General features: G+C 36.1%; 1 protein-coding gene and 1 pseudogene across 5 annotated transcripts in view; both read left to right on the top strand.

Moving 5' to 3' along the window:
- The window catches only part of KDM4C (lysine demethylase 4C), a 336,400-nt gene that overhangs the window by 72,152 nt on the left and 253,057 nt on the right, over positions 1–11,191 (top strand). The gene's annotated exons all lie outside the window — the stretch shown is intronic.
- On the top strand, positions 6,351–6,469 carry LOC112485178 (annotated as a pseudogene).

Below are 11,191 nucleotides of genomic sequence, written 5' to 3'. Positions count from 1 at the left end.
GTTCATCATGAATATTGGCCTATAGTTTTCTTTTTCTGTAATGTCTTTGTCTGTTTTTGGAGTCAGGGTAATGGTAGCCTTGTAAAAATAATTGGGGAGTCTTCCCTCCTCTTGAATTTTTTGGAATAGTTTGAGGATAGATATTAATTCTTTTTTGAATGTTTGGTAAAATTCACCTATGAAGCCATCTGGTCCAGGACTTTTGTTTTTTGGGAGGTTTATGATTACTGATTTGATTTCGTTGGTGGTAATTGGTTGGTTCAGATTTTCTCTTTCTTCTTGACTCAGTCTTGGGAGATTGTATGTTTCTAGGAATGTATCCATTTCTTCCAGATTGTCCAATTTGTTAGAATATAATTGCTCGTAGTATTTTCTTATGCTCCTTTGTATTTCTTGTATTTCTGTATGTCTGTAGTTATTTCTCCTCTTTCATTTCTGATTTTATTTATTTGAGTCCTCTGCCTTTTTTCCTTGATAAGTCTGGTTGGAGTTCTGAAAGAACCAACTCTTGGTTTCATTAATCTTTTCTATTGTTTTTCTAGGTTCTATTTCATTTATTTCCGCTTTGATCTTTATTATTTCCTTCCTTCTACTCACTTTGGGCTTTGATTGCTATTCTTTTTCTAGTTCTTTTAAGTGTAAGGTTAGATTTTTTATTTGAGTTTTTTTTTTTTTTTTTTTTGAGTTTATTTGAGGTAGGCTTGTATTGCTATGAATTTCCCTCTTAGGACTGTTTTTGCTGTGTCCCATAGATTTTGAGTTGTTGTGTTTTCATTTTCATTTGTCTCTAGGTATCTTTTGATTTCTTCCTTGATCTCATTGTTAACTCATTCATTGTTTAGTAGCATTTTATTTAGCCTCCATGTGTTTATTTTCCAGTTTTTTTCTTGTAGTTGATCTCTAGTTTCATACCATTGTGATCAATCCTTTCTTGTTTTTCCTTTCCCTTTTTTCCTGGGGTAGAGGAGGAGCTCTTTACATTTAAGTAAATATTTGATTATTATTAAATTTTACAATTCAGGTCTTACTTTTAAAAAGAACAAACAAGTTATATGGTGTCAGATTGACCTAAACATGTTTAATATACATTCTATTAAAATGTGAACTCCTAGGTCGGGTGAGGGACACTAATAGTCTTATTTCCTAGCTTGTCTCCCGTGCCTGGTACATAGTAGATACCCAATCAATTTTTCTTAAATAAACAAACCTACTGAAGGAATTCCTTATTGAAGTTATTATTATTACTATTGTTATATAAATATCTATAATAGAACATTACTTTAGGGATTGGACAGCTTGATAATATTTAACGATACATTAAATTGGCAACTCATTCTACTAACCCCTACTTGTTAACTTACCTATTTAGTAAGTTTAGACTAAATTAATATATTTTCATTACAAATGTTAGACTAATTGGATAATGGTAAAAATTGTATCCTTTTAATAGTTTCTATAGAAAAAATACTCTTTAATAGTGGTTTGTTTTAATTACTCTCTCTAGAGAAATCTGCCCTCTAAATAAGAATAATAGACTTTAATTAATACTTTTAAATCAGTGTTAGTAAAACTAACTGCATAAGTTATTCTGATCATTTGTAGGCCTATCTATCATGTTGTTAGATAATATTGTTTAAAAAGATTGAAAAAATTGGAAATATACTCCAAAAGTATGGTATTAATTTTGTGCTCAGGTGCTAGTTGTATTTGTAGAAGAAAAGAGTATAATGATAACTGGTAGCAAAAAATTTTATTGATCAAATTTTACTTAGACTCAAGCCTGATTGGAGATAAACCACAATCACGTACACATGCCTGCATTTTAAACAGTGAATCCTGGAGACCCCAGCTCAGCACAGAATTCCCTAAAGTAAGCATCACCAAGGTCGAGTATTTGTGATTTTGAAAGTAAATCTGTCTTTTCCCTGAAATGATGAGATATATAATGCCTTTTCACTAACTGATGGGTAACTATAATGTAAACTGATAATGTGGTAATGTACCCTGACATTAATTAAGTACTTTTGATATCCCTGATAAGCATAGCAGAGACTTGTAAATTCCTTCAGAATGCCTAGTTCCTTGTTGCTATTCTTTTACTTAGAGCCACCATCACCACCTGCAAGAACAGAGAAACTCCTTCAAATAAAAAGAAATTGCCGGATCATATCCATACTGTTAGGGAAAAATCAGAAGGCTAATGCAAATTTATTTGCCATGTAGTTCCTGGAAAACAAGCATTAATACTGTTAGCCTTGCAGATTACTGTGACAGATGTAGTAGTTCACAAATTTCTTTTGCCTGGCTTATCTTTTCCCCCCATATTTCTCGCCCTCCTTTCAGTCTGTTTAAATAGCACTTTGTGCTGTTTAGATAGCACTTTGTAGAAGATACACATTATTTGATATTTGTTTTGCAAAAATTATTTTTTGACTTAAGCATATAGGAAAGCAGCTTGCTTTTTTTTTTTTTTTTGTGATTGCACTTCTACAGGTGGGCTTGCATAAATAGATTTAAATTACTTCCCCACATATGTTTATTCTTTGTAAGCTGACTTTTCAAGGAGTAGAGCTGGACTAAGGGTGGTGAAGTATGTTGTTTGTTCGGTGATGCCATTTAATTTAATGAAGTCCTTCATGTGCCAGAAACTGTGCTAACGACTTTAAGAATCCAGGTAATCTAGACCACGCATGTTTCAGGTAGGTGTTTTTCCGCCTCATTTTCAGCCTTAATTGTTTTATCTCTTGATGAATGATTTTTGCATCTGGGATTCAAACTCTTATTTGTCAGACTCTTTTTTTAGATTCAAAGAGAAAAGGAAAGAGCAAATATACAGGAATAGAGAAGAAGAAAGTGTGCCTTTCTTTTTTACACCATCAATGTTCTTTTAATGAGATTTTTTTGCAGAACCAAAAGAGAAACATACTTCTTATTTTTGAGACAAAACTGTGGCATAAGAGAGTAGATTTTCAGAAGGGTAAAATATAGCTAGATTCTTATCTTGTGATAACTAATGGAGATAGAACAACCACTGGAGGTGAGAGTGGGAGTACCTACTGGCCCAACTTTATTTGCTTGGCATTTTAGGTTTGTTTTTTAGTTGTTCTACTTGGTAATCTACTTGTAGTCAGAAATAAAACACATTTTAGAAAGAATGAGTTTTACATTTGGGATTTTGTCTTGCTCTAGGGAGTAGGTGGCAATTCTTCAATTACACATCCGTTTAGATTCTGTCCTCTTCAGTGAAACTTTGGAAAAAACTAGTCTGTCCCTGTCAAGAGATGAGAGTGTTTTGTTTGTCAAACCTATCGGATAAGAACTGCTAGGACAGGGACAAGGCAGGCAGAGTTTGATCCCAGCTTCTGAAGGCTATAACACAATCCTCCTCAGTCTTCAAGTATTGTGGGTCTCCTGATTTTTACTTTAAAATTAATTTTCATGCATTTCCTCATGTTATTTAGAATCTCTTTTAATCTGTTTCAGAAATGATATCTGCATTGAATTTCTCTGGATTGAGAATATTTTGCTGTGGCTTTTTGAGATAGAAACTCAGTATAAAATAGCTTAGTCCAAAAGGAGAATTTAATTGGCTCACATAACCATGAATGGCCAGAACATCATGGAACCCTGGAAGTTGCCAGAGTGTGAGAGATTCTAGGCCTCACTTTTCTTTGTGTGTTGCCTTCATTTTTCTCCCTGGCTCATGTATTCCTAGCTCTGTCACCAGAGAGGATAGCTGTACCATCTGGGGAGGGACCATGGATTTTCCTGGCTTGGATCTTGTGTCAATCTCTTGGATAAGTCACTGAAGCCAAGGGTAGGAAGTTACTAGGTTCTCCTGGCTTGAGTCATGGGCCTGCCTCTGTGATGATGGGGACATAGGCATGAAGAATGGCGGCTCTCATTAGAATTACGCATTTGTGTTTGAGGTAGATAGTTCCCCATATGAATTACCTGAATTATGCTGCACAGGGGGAATAAAACTCGATATCTCTTCTAGATCCTATAATGCATGGAAAAGTCCCAAATAAATGTCCAGGTAATCTTAGGAAGGCTGATTGGATTACCCCAACTGCCTCAATTCATTTTCTGTAAGATTTGAAAAAATACCCTATGGGAATATTTCCTTAAGATGGAATATATATGTATGTATTTTAGGATATTAAAGTTATTAAAATGTATGTTTGCTGAACTTGTTGTCAAAGCACTTCTAGCAATTGATTGGTAACTTATACCCAACATACACTTGGTTGATGGAATTTAATCTCTACACCTGACTTGAAACTAAAGCATCTATAATTTTTAAATTTTTTTTTTTACTACTTGAAACAACATTGCTCTCTTTCTGGTGATTTATATATTATATATCTAATAGTCAGTTTTACCACTTTATTACGTCATGTTCTTTTAGAACTCTTTCATTGGTTTGTGTGTTTTGTGGTTTTGTCGCCTCAACACAACTTTCAGCTTCTTGAGGGTAGCACCACAGTGCCTCAAATGACAGCAGGCTTATAAACTTGATTTGTTAATGAAGCAGACTTTTTTTCTGGATCTGCTAACTTGTATATCATATATATGCACAGTTTTATGCTACTTTGTCTTTATTGATCTTATAATACTCTTTTTGATTACTTCTGGGTAAATATTACAAAAGTAACCTATAAAATGGTCATGCATCCTGTTAGATGCCTTGAAAAGACTTAACCTGATGTATAGGAAATTTTATGTTACAAAATACTATTTGTTAAAAATTTTTAGGCAGTCTACTATATTTTGTCAGTGATAACAGTTTCGATAGCTTGCCTAAAAGGAATCCACAGACAGTACACTACAAATTTAATATAGACAGTTTTTGTGAGTCCGTCTCTTCTTTCTTTCCTCCAAATGATTTTTGGGAGCTCCATAATTTTTTTTTTTTTTTAAATTTGGGGACTCGTGCATAAAGTTTCTGGAATCTTCTTTTACAGCTTATATTTCTGAGAGGACATAGCATCCAGTTGCATGATCTCTGAAATGATTTTTTATCAGAGACAAAAAAGCCCATGTAACAATCTTCCCTGAAGTATAGGAAAAAAAAAAAGCGAATGTTTTATGGAAGATATTATGCATTTAAAAAGGACTTGAATTAGATGTTCAAAAAAAGGACTCCTATTGTTTTTTTTTCCCCCAAAAAGGACTCCTACAGTTATCTCTCTCCCAATGAAGAAAATGAACATTTTTAAAGAAGGTCAAGTGTTGACAGAAACATATGACTATTTATTTTTTTATCATTATTTTTTAATTTAAAGCTTTGTAACTTTTGTTTTGCATGTTGCTTGAGTTATCTTTGAGTCGCTTGCTTGCTTTTTATAATGTGCACTTTTGAAAGCCAAAGTTCTCAAAGAGGTTTAGAATTGTAAAAAAGCTGAATAGGTAGTTTCCCCTTGAAAATGAAACTTTAATCACAGGAATCTTCTTGAAAATGCTTCCATACTTTGTTGGAGCTAATTGTGGTAGAACTCTGTAAGCCAATTGTAGTTGAACTCTCTATGTTACTTTATCTTATTCATGGATAGTATAATTATTATAATTATGATTTTAAATAAATGATCATTTGGAAGGGACATATTTTAGAAGATTTCCATATAAAGTAAGATTTTTTTTTTTTGTTTGGGAAAATATTGGCTCTGGACAATTTTCGATATGGGCTTATAGCTTCTTAAAGGCATTTTTTTGTTTGTTTATGACCAGTTTTTAAAGTTACTATATTTTAGATTGTTCTCGAAATGGCATTTTCCCCTTCTTTTGTTAGTTCTTGATTCTATTATAAAACATTGTGTCTATGTTCAGTGATTTTAGATTCTATTTGTTTCTTTTTTGTTCGTTCATTAAATATTTAGTGAGCACCCACCTGTCCGTTATGGGCTAGGTGTTAGTGATACCATGATGAGCAAGACAGAATGGTCTTCAGGAAACTTACAGTTTAGACATATAGCTTTTAACAGTCCCACCTTATTTTCTAGCAGTAACAGAACCTTTGTTCTTAGCAAAATTTCAGTGGAATCCAAATTTTACATGGCACCCAAATCTTACACAGAATATTCATGCATAATCCAGAAAAAATATTTTCTGGAAAATACTGGCCTAGCACGGAGGTTTTCAAACTTTCATAAGTGAAAGTTTCTTCAGAAGGTCAATATAAAACTGAAAATAAAGGCAGGGCTGACCTGTCTAAAATGTGTGTGGTGGGACTTTCTCACTAACTCCTTCCTTGTGGCACCATCAGGGAACTGTAGGGCCTGGAGAGTGGTGCCGTGGACAACAGAAAATTATTTATTTGATCATCTGGTATTCGAAAAATCACTTTACTGGTCTACAGCCATGCTACCCTGAATAAGCCCGATCCAATCTGATCTCGGAAGCTAAGTAGGGTCGGGCCTGGTTAGTACTTAGATGGGAAACCACCTAGGAAGACCAGGTGCCGTAGGCTTAAAAAATAAAATAAAAAATAAGGGATTGTAAGTTAACAAGGTCCTTGCAATCTGTGGGGTCAACCAATGGTTGCCTCGCCTAAAAGAAAAAAAATCACTTTACTACTGAATGTGTTATCTGTTAAGTATTTTGGAGAAGCCAGTGTTAAGAAGTAGAGATTTTATTTATGTTGTCCATAGTCGATATTAACTTATAATTCATAATATTTTTTTTTTTTTGGGGGAAAAAACCCATTAGTACTGTGTAGGGCACACTTAGATCTTAGAAAATATTCATTAGATTAAGTAATATTAAATGTATTATTTCTCGAAAATCAAGTTTTATGCAGTTACTGCCTTACTAAGTTATATAATACTGATTTTAGATAAAAGGTAATATTAATTTCTCTGATTGCTCAAGATATTAATTACATGTATATGGATACTGAACAGCATTTTGAATCCCAGATTAAAAACTACTGTTTATATTTCTAATGCTCAGTTATTCACTGAAGCAACCTTCTTAGGATTTTATTTTTCCTCTGCAGTTTCCTCACTTATGACTGCAGATATAGCTGCTAGAGTTTCTCTTTTTCACCTGAGTGTTCTGTCTGGAAACAGGGCATGAGGGTGGGGCTAGGCTCTGGCTGAATTCCTTTCCTCAGGGCTTTGTATCTGGTGTTCTTGTAGGGCCTCAGCTTGAGCACTTCATCCTTTAGGCCATGCTTATAGGTGCCTGGCTTATATGTTCAAGACTGATGATGCTTAAGTGACACATCCTTATAGATGCATTTATTGTAATTGTTGTAACCTTGGTTACTCAGGAAGCCTACTCTGAGACTGATTTGTGAGCCAGAGATGTCTGGGACAATACTCCAGAAATAATATGTTAGGAGGGAGGAAAGCATGGCCTGGCAGAAGGGTAAGTTAAAGTGCAGTAGAGCCCTGGGTAGATCTCACAGGCAGTTATGGAGCTGGCAGGACCCTTTAGAATGGCTCCAAATTGAGACAAGGAGGCCAGGCCTTTATACTCAGACATGGATCATTCATTGGATATGTGCCACCATCCCCTCCCTCTTCAGAGGCCAAGATCTTGGGGGAGTGAAGGTGACCTTGGGTGAGTATGGTGTGGGGCAAGGAGCTTCCCTTAGGTGATGGCAATGAGGGCCTCATCCGGAATGGGGGCCTAGGCAACTGCCACAGCATCCCCTGTAGTCACACTTCTGTTTCTCACATTCATCTGTTTTTAAGAACTGAAAATGAAGTAAGCAATATTCTGTGTTCCACAATTAACTAATAAGACTATAATTTAAAATATTAATGCATAAACTTTAATAAATGCACAAATATTAAAACTTGTTAACATCATCAGTAATGTGAAAATGTAACATAAGCAAACATAAAATCCACAGTTCTTCAGCTTTCTTTTTGACACAATTAGAAATATGCCTTAATTAAAAAGTATACTGTATATTACCTACTTCAGAAATATTGAGTTTTGTGAAATATAACATAGGTACTATACTTTTTGATTCATGAAGTTTTTTTGGTAATTAAATTTTGTAAGAAAAACTATAGCTAGTGGTTTAATGGCTCTCTACTTTGTATCTGCATTTTGTTTAAAATGCATTGTCTTTTGCTTGGTGCATAGTATAACTTTAAAAGGCTAGTGATTTCTTTTTTCAATTGTGTTTTAAAAGTGGGTAAAGGTAAGAAGGATAGCTAGGAGAAGTATTCTTTATGAATATTGGAACTTTAGTCTGCTGGCAGTCATAAAACTTTTTCTTTCAAAAGTCAGATAACCCTCCAGAGATAGCAGAGATTATATCGTAAAGGGCGGGTATGTCCTTGGGGAGGAAGGGGTCCATTGTCTCTGTCCCTTCCTGTTGGCATCTTCATGGAGATTGTTGAGGAAACAAGAATGGAATGTGGGGCTGGAGAGCAAATCTTAGGCATTGGAGTGAGATAGGTCTGGGGTTGGGAGTCGACTCTATTATCTACCTTTGTGTAAGTAAATTAATTCCTTTAAGCCTTGGTTTCCTCATCAGTAAAATGGAGGTACTAGTAATAGAACTTAGCACAAAGTTTGAAGTATTATAAATGCTCGATTAATGGTAACTGTGATGAGCTCCAGTCATATTTATTGGTCAGTTCTTCTTTTCACTGAGCTTTCAACCTGTTAGTAACCATAGAAAGCGGGTCAGACATACATGATTATGCCAGTAAAAGAGGGGAGGGTCAGTTTAGAGTTTCATCTGTCAGAAAACTGTCCCCTGGAGGATTGAGCTTGACTATTTAAGGGAGATGACTGAGCAAAACAAAAGGAAGAGCTACAAACAAAGGAAGAAAGCGTTTCTTAACACAGTTAGGGAAGGGAGTAGAGGACAGCCCTGTTTTAAGACTGACCTTCCTTAGCATAGCATGGACTTAGAAAGTGTTCTCTCTCCCTTCTGTGCCCTGGGCTTGGTAAGAATGCACTGGATGTCACAGGGTGGGTTGAAGCTGGGCCAGCAAGAGGTGCCAGCAGCACCTGTTAGTGATACTGACAGAGGACCCATGCAACCACCTATGTCAGACACCACAGTGACAGAGATATGGGCAGTGGGTATAGCTGAGAACATTTGTTTCTGGGCACCTTAGTCACAGGCCCCAGGGTTCCCAAATGAAATTAGAGAGACTTTGAGGGAGTGATCTGAGAAATAGGAGTTACCCTTTGAGAAGTGCTGGTAAACACGTCTAATGGACTGATGGACCAAGCATATCTTGAAAAGAGAAATTCAGAGACCAGTTCATAGAGAGAGACTGAATCAAAGAAATGTATCTAGTACATTTTGAAGATACAGCTTTACTTACTGATAGTTTAAATGTCAACCTGATAATTATTCAGTTCAAGATAGTATTTATATTGCAACCACCAGGATAACACCATTTTAGGTCTATTCTTTGAGTAAACCACCCAAAGATGTGCTTAGAGGGATTATTATTATTCTGTTTTCCTCGGCCTTCAAATTAGATCTTTTAAAAAAAAATTCATAAAAGACTGGTTTTAAATAAAACATGACCTTGTAAATATCTAATTGGTGTGTTCATAGATCATTAGTGATTCATAGTTTCTTAATGTTAGTAGAACTGTTTGTAATATTCATTTTATATGAAACAAAAGCATTGTCCTAAAGGTTAAATGAACAATTGTAATTTCAACAAACTGGTATATACTGAAGGGTATACAATGGTAGATATCTTATTTGGTGGTTTTCAAACAATACAGAGAAGTACAAGACATATTCATATCTTCAAAGAATAAAGATTAGCTGCATAACTGAGCAATGGTGGCACATTGTAGAGTGCCCAGCTATGAACCAGACACTTACTGTATAAGGTAAGTTAAAAAAGATAATTCATGAGTAAATTTCTGGGTTGCGGTAGGCATTCTCTCTCTCACTGAACTCAGTGCCTCTCCAGACAAAAGTAATTTATGCACTTCAAACAGCAGCTACATCTAGAAAGTAGCAGATAAGCACTACATGAAAAATATATTGGAAGGGCTCTGGGAGGAAGAAAAGGGGTGAGATTGCTGAGATTTATAATGGTCTAAGAAAGCTTCAAGCAGGAAGTGGAATATGGGCTGGGCTTGGGACGTTGGGATTTAAAGTAGAATGGAGGGGGCTGTTTGAGGTGCCGAGTGAGGTCAAAGCCCATGTGAGTGATAGAGTAATTCATAGTCCAGCCTATTGAGAGTAGACTGTTGACATTTAAGGCGGGGGCTAAATTGGGGTGGAGTGGGTTCTTGAAAGCCAGGCATTAAGGAATAAAGGTTTTTATGCTCTGATAGTAATGTGAGGACTGTAGCTGCCTAAGGAGAAACAGGCAGAGAGTTCAGTTATGATTATAGTCTTAGCTGGGGGCAGATCAAGGTTGAAATTTAGGTGATGCTTTAGGGAGATAGATATGAGGTTTTGAGGCTGTGGAGTAGATGAGACTGGTGGATGGGCAAGGGGAGCAGAGAGTATGAGAAATAAAGGAGAGGTGGTTTTGACAGTTCCAGCTTGGAAGGCTAGGGGGAAATGGAGTTGTGACCTGAAATGGGAACGCTAGGAGGAATAAGCTTAACTTCGAGGGGGAAGTGTGAATTTGATCTTGCATGTGCTGAGACTTTGAAATGGTGGGATACTTTCATAGAAACCTCTGGGAGGTGGTCAGGGCCGTAAAGTAGGACTCCTCTGAGTGAGATCACTAACTGTAATAATCCCCTCTGCATAAGAGCCTCCAATTTGCCTTTACTTAATAACCAGTTCTTCTTGCTAGATAGATTTTAAACAGAGAAGCAAAGTGACACAATCTGATTGGGCTAGGGAGAGCAAAGCTTGAGGCAGGGTTGACTAGTTAAGAGGCTACAGTAGTAATGTGTATCATAGGGAAAAGTGGCCTGGACCAAGGTGGTGGCAGTGAGGATAGAGAAATATAGGCAGATTCATGAGCACTCTCTTGAACAGGTAAAAGGTAGAACATGTAAAAGTTGGGGATTGATTAGATAAGAGGAATGCAACCACAATGCTCATGTTTCTGGGCAGTTAATTGTATGGGGAACTCTGGAGGAGAAGCAGATCTGGCAGGAAAATGATGAAGAATTAAGCTTTGGACACATTGTTTGAGGCTGCCAAATGGACTCATTCAGTAGCTGATTGTTTTAGAAGTTCAGAGCTCAGGAGACACATGTGGGATGGAGACGTGGAAGCAGAACA

This window comes from Pteropus alecto, unplaced genomic scaffold (assembly GCF_000325575.1).
Source record: "Pteropus alecto unplaced genomic scaffold, ASM32557v1 scaffold95, whole genome shotgun sequence".
Lineage (NCBI taxonomy): Eukaryota > Metazoa > Chordata > Mammalia > Chiroptera > Pteropodidae > Pteropus > Pteropus alecto.
This window is presented reverse-complemented; position numbering and strand designations above follow the sequence as displayed.